The sequence below is a fragment of the Nylanderia fulva genome, unplaced genomic scaffold (genome assembly GCF_048542155.1).
Source record: "Nylanderia fulva isolate GAGA-0341 unplaced genomic scaffold, ASM4854215v1 Scaffold45, whole genome shotgun sequence".
NCBI classification, from domain to species: Eukaryota; Metazoa; Arthropoda; class Insecta; order Hymenoptera; family Formicidae; genus Nylanderia; species Nylanderia fulva.
The window spans coordinates 1,205,909-1,211,908 of NW_028190532.1; positions in this window are offsets into that span (position 1 = coordinate 1,205,909).

The window sequence follows — 6,000 nt, forward strand, 5'->3', positions numbered from 1 at the left end:
CTTTTTTCCAACGACCTTGATTAGCACCTGGTCGTCGCGAGGGGACCATTCGATAACCGAAACTCCTACGCATATACATGAAACTTTCACACGAGCTCAGTGAACAGACCGCATACGCGACGGTGTGTACCTGTGTGTCAAAGAAGGGGAAGAGAGAGAGAGAGAGAACGAGAGGAGCAAAGGTGTGGAGCGGTAGGAGAAGAGTTTCTAGCGTTTGTCGGCGCGTTTGTGGACGCCGATGCCGCCGCCATCGCCATCTTAAGGTGCAGTCTTTTAAAGGCGTCCACAGTACGCTATAAGGCCCAACGGCTTACAACGACTCGCGAAACCGTGTCTCGTTTTAATACGGCCCGCGAGGCGCGCGCATAATTAGTCTCTTATACCGCGTATGTTAGTTGGAGACGACTTTTACACGAAAAGGAAGAAGTCTCAGGATAAATCGTCACATTTTTTATGCACAATTTATATTCGATGTCTTATTAATTTACGTATAATTTTTTTTTTTGCTTTTTTTAGTTTGTATAAAGAATCGTCATATTGTATGGTGTAGGATACGTAAAATTATACAAATTTGTTTTATATATACGCGATGTGTATACCTGCATGCGTGTATACTTACAGGAAGAGCAGCGCTCTCTTCATTCTCGGTCGAATCGCGTGGGAGGAACTCTCCGTCTGGATTTGCGATTAATTTGCCCTGATTTATAATCGGTGCCGCGAATAAAAATACTTTGGGCCTGTTGTCGGCCTTTTGAGAGGCATTCCGATTATGCCTCGAGCTCTTTCGAAGAACTTTTAAAGATACTCTTTAATTGATGTTTCGAGGCAAAGTTAAACAAATTATTAATAAGGTTTCTAAATTATTAAAATTAAAAATTATTTAACATATACACATTGTGCCAACTAGTTTTTATACTACGAATCTAATAAATAAGAAATTGATATTAATCAGGACGCTTGGAAGAGAACCACAACTTCTCGCTAAATTCTGTGGAAACATTTTCGGGGATCAAATCAATCGGACATTAAATGCGCGGAGCTTCATCGAAAATACCTGCCGTACTAATTAGTAGGATTTGTGGCTGACTGTAACGAACGAGCAGAGACGAAAGAGCATGGGAAAAGGAGAAGCGAGATAAAGACGAAAGAGAGAGAGAGAAAGAGGGAGACTCTGACTCTTTTCTCGTCAAACATGTCGACCGGCATGATATTTTACCGTGACGCTCCTACGACGCAGCGTCATACATAACGTTATGTGGCTGATCTCTCACAAAGGACTCGTGGTGAGATGGTAGCCTACAAGATCGGATAATATGGGTAGTTATTTGTCGGCGCCGATGTTGGTTTTTCGACTGGGTGTGTTGCCGCGTACGTGTGAGACCCCCTGCGGTGACGGACCCGTCGGGTTCCTCGATGGGTCCTGGCCCCTGGCTCCAGTCTCTCTCTCTCTCTCTTTCTTTCTCGCACCACCGTTCTCTTTCCCCATCTTCTCTTTCGCGTCTCTCTCTACCGGCCGCCACGAGACGGATGGTATTTTTTATTTCGTCGTATTTCGCTGTCGCGCTTGTTTTGCTTTCCTTCCCATTGTATCCGGATACTCTCTCGTCACTTTCCATATTCAATCTCCTCTCGCATATCTCAGGGCCCGATATATACGACGGTGTTACGGAAGACGGAGGAAGGATAATGGGAATATAGAGGCATATGCATAATGTGGGAATTCTACAAACGTCGCAGTATTAGAGTTGCGCAAAAATTTCTTCGAGCTATACGTACGTATATATTTAAAAACCCCGGGTATCGATCCTGTAATCTGAGAGAGAAAGAGAGTCAAAACATCGCGAGCGTTAATGTATTTTATTGAAATATACGGGCGATATTAAACCGTGCGTCTTTTTTCAAGCCTTCCCTCAATTGCCGATCTCTTATTTCCATTTCGTGAGGAAATCGATTTATTCGCAAGGATAATTCCGATATATGAATAATCCACACCGGCGCGCTCACCGTGAAACGCGCGCCGTAGCAAATTATATCCTTAGAAGAACGACCTAGATCGTTCCCAGAAGGGATCAGTTTTCCGTAAGCGCGTTCTCTGCAAAGGAGAAAAGTGAGAATATGGGATCTCTCGCGGCGAACGAACGGACAGGAGATTCCAGCGAGCCGATCGTAATCGGCGCACCGGTCAGCCCCGATCCCGCTAATTACAACCAGCTCGGGCTGCGAGTGCGCATCCCAGGCACACGGGGAATATGAAAAGTATCTCTCTTTTCCCGTGGCATTAAAACGACGACGCCGATCCCGAGCGTTTACCGATCTGGCCCCTTTTACGACGTAGACCAGCGGCGAGGCTGGCAATCACCGCGCGCCGATATGATCCATAGAGGAGTCCTTCCGCGGACTCTTTCTCTCCGTTCGCGTTAATTCCCTCGTTGAATGTTTTTTTCTCTTCCCGCGAGGCAAGAGCACGTATAAAGCCACGATCGGGAAATGAATATACGAGGCACCCGCGAGCGAACGTCGTCGTCAACTCCGCAACCGCGGCCGACTTAATTGGGACGTAATTGAAATTAGGGACTGTAAATCGTAATTACGTCGGCGGAAAAATGGACTTAATTAGCTTCAGTCGGATCCGGACTCTCTCGTCTCGTCGCCGCGGTCGACCCGCGCTCTTTTAAGAGTGGAGTGTGCGCTAATCCCGATGCGTTAATTCCATATGACGCGTATCGGCCGGCACGTTCGACCACTCGATATAGGGATAACGTTGCAATAGAGGTATCTTTTCTATAAATAGACATTTTTTTTTATATAAATAAATAAAAATGTCAACTTGTCCTCTCTATACGTTGTATCGTTATTACGATTTTGCATTAAGAAATATGGTAAAAAATGATTAATAATCTCTGAATCACGCAATTCTAAAGGGAGCTTCTGGTGATTTTCAAATTACTCGACGTTTCATTCGCGCGGATCGTTTCGATCGCAATTAGTAGAGTTACGATCTCGCGTCTATAGCTTTATATATATTCTTTCCTCGATTACCTGCCGCCGATTCTCGGCGATTTCTCGCGTTGATTTCTTCTGTCGGGCCGCAAGAGAGTCTACTCACCACGGTCCTTCTCTCTCGCGTCTCTTCTTCCTTTTCTCTCGTTTCATCGTCTAAATAGCAATAAACTGAGAAAGGCGAGAGCCGTTAAAGCACGAAAATATATACGGAAGGGGAGGTAGAATCCCGCCGCCACACACATGCTGCGCCAAGGCGTCCGTAACGTCTTTTAATCACGAAATGAGCCGGCTCTCTTCAAACGTCGAGGGGCCCCACGGTCCTCTTTGGCCGAATTAAGTAAATCAATAAATAACGAGGATACCTCGGCAACACCTGCGCCCGCTCTCCTCGTCGGCACGATGTAACAGGATTTACGGCGCTCTGCGCAAGGCACCGCTCCGCGTCGTGGCTAATTTCTCTCTCTTCGGTTCATTCCTCTTTCTCTCTCTTCCCGCTTCTTATTTCTCCATCGGGCCAAGCGCCAAAAAATTTGCCGAGGCTTTCTCCGCGAGCGGAAGACAGGAAACAGGTACCCACTCGGCGAGATGTGTCGTTTTTGCGCCACGATGAGCTATATAAACTGGCAATGTCGCGATGTTGGGTATGTTAAGGGAGACGTAGGTTTGCAAATTGGACGATAAAAAGGCGCTCTCGCGTTATCCCGTGAAATTATTCCTTCGCGCGCATATAAAACTACCTTATGAATTTATTTACTTTAAAATTAAAATATATTTGAATTGTATGTTTAAAATTAAACATTTAATTTTATGCTTCGTATAGAATTTCTTTGTGCTTAGAATGTTTCAAATGTAGACAAAGTATATTAGGGAGAAAGAACTAATTATAATTCAATATGGTGCGATATTAAATTTTATTATAAAAAAGCATAATACTACCTGCATGTATTCGCACAGCAGAGTCATTCCGCACTCGTGCGGGTTAATACGAAGAATAATGTTCTTCGGAAACTCGATATTACGCCGATTATCGCACGACATCTTTCGTTTCGCATTTTCTCGATGTCACTCCTTCCGTTCTTTTCGCATAAAATAATTTTGTGGATACGCATACATACATTAGTGGATCCTAGAGACGAGTTTGGGATTGAAACCCTTCTCTTCTAAATTAAAAGAATCAGTTATGTCGATTTAATGATCTAACGCTGTCTATTGAAGATTTTTAGATGAAATGATTAAAGAACCCGAGGACAATCATTTCAATAATTATTAAAGTATGCAACAAATTTTTATCTAAAAAAAAAGAAAAGAAAAAAAATTTTCATGGAATCAAAAGTTTTATGTTACCTAAAGTGAAAGCTAAGCGTGATATCGAAAGAAAAATATCAAGACAAATATTTTTGCCGCAATCCTTCCCATTATCGATGTCAGGATCCTAATGCATGCATATATATATAACAGAAACAATGGGACTAATAGAGTTTTGTACGAGCTATGACAGCTTATGTTAGTCCTTTTCACATTGATCGACATACTTTGCAGCATGTTTATACCCTTATGCAGATTTGTGCACCAACTCGCGGCGACGACAGCAACGCAGCACCATTTCGCAAATTGAAATGGTACCGGGCGCGCCTTTTTTTCTCGGCGTTTAACCGTATTACGCGGAGCGTTTATCCGCGTGTACGAAACTCCCCTCGACAAAAAGAGGAACTGGCACGTACAAACGGCAAGGAAATATTGCTCGGTGTCGGCGTGCGAAAATTTATTGCTCTGGTCGGCGACGCGAAGCGGGCGAGGGCGAGTCGGCGAAGTCGAGAGAACCGCGATGGACAAAAGGAATAGGAGGGAAAATATAGGAACACAGAGACGATGTGGGTAGAAAGGAGCGCGAACCCATCGCGCAAGCACACTGCTCGAGATATAGAGAGACGCGTTAATAAGAGAGCGTGCACGTCACGTTTCGGCTAATCGAAAATGTAAAATGGGACGGCGAAATGTTCCATCGCGAACGCGGAGCCGCGGATGAGAGAGCCGACGTTGCGTTAAATTATCGGGCAAATAGAAAGCGACACGTCGGGAATGCTTTGCTCGCGTTCAGCCCGAGCTAGATGAGGACGAGCACGCTGTGTGTTTTAGAGCCAACCGCGCGGGAGATGTTGCATGATGGTCCCGATGCGAGATGATGGTTTCGTCGAGAACAGAGACGGCGCACAAAGGTGTCCAGGAAACATACAGATGCCTTTTACGAGGGCGCTTTATTTACAGCTTCATTCGTGGAAATTCTTAAATCTTGATTCGCCGATGATCTCTCTTTCTCTCTCGATATTTCTCGGTTCGAAGAAATTCCGCGCGTCGGGCTAACATTTTTTTTCACATAATATATATATATATTAAGCAGAAAAGAGCATCATCGTAATTATCCTCCTTTTCTCGATAATTAAAGCCGAAGCAACGAGAGACTTCGGAGACGAGAATCCTGGCGACACGCATGAGCGGCGCGAGCTCTCGCTCTCTCGCGTCGCTGAACAAGGTCTGAAGTCGCGTGGGCCTAATAAGACCAGTCCGCCGTGAGCCGTCATCAATGGAGCCCACGCCGATGAGAGGGCCCGAGAACCCCACACGACGGCGAAGCAGCGTAATAAATTCACCGTCGGAGTAATTTTTGCCAAGCGCCCGCGATCGGGACAACTTGTTCGCTGAATATGGCGGCATCGATTATCAACGGTACCCCATGTCTTTAGCCCTCTCTTCTCTTTCCTTCTCTTCCTATCATCTGAATAATGGCTCCTTTGTGCGGCCGATTATTATTATTATTCCCGCGAGCACTTTATTATCGGCAACGCGCGTGCGACTCGTGGAAGCGGATCGATCTTTAGAAGCGGGCAATTAAGGAACCGACTGAAAAAGGATGCTAACCGCGAAAGGCGGCACTAGTTTTTCTACGGAGCCGCTATATATACATATATTATGTACACATATGCATTGACGAAGAGAGAT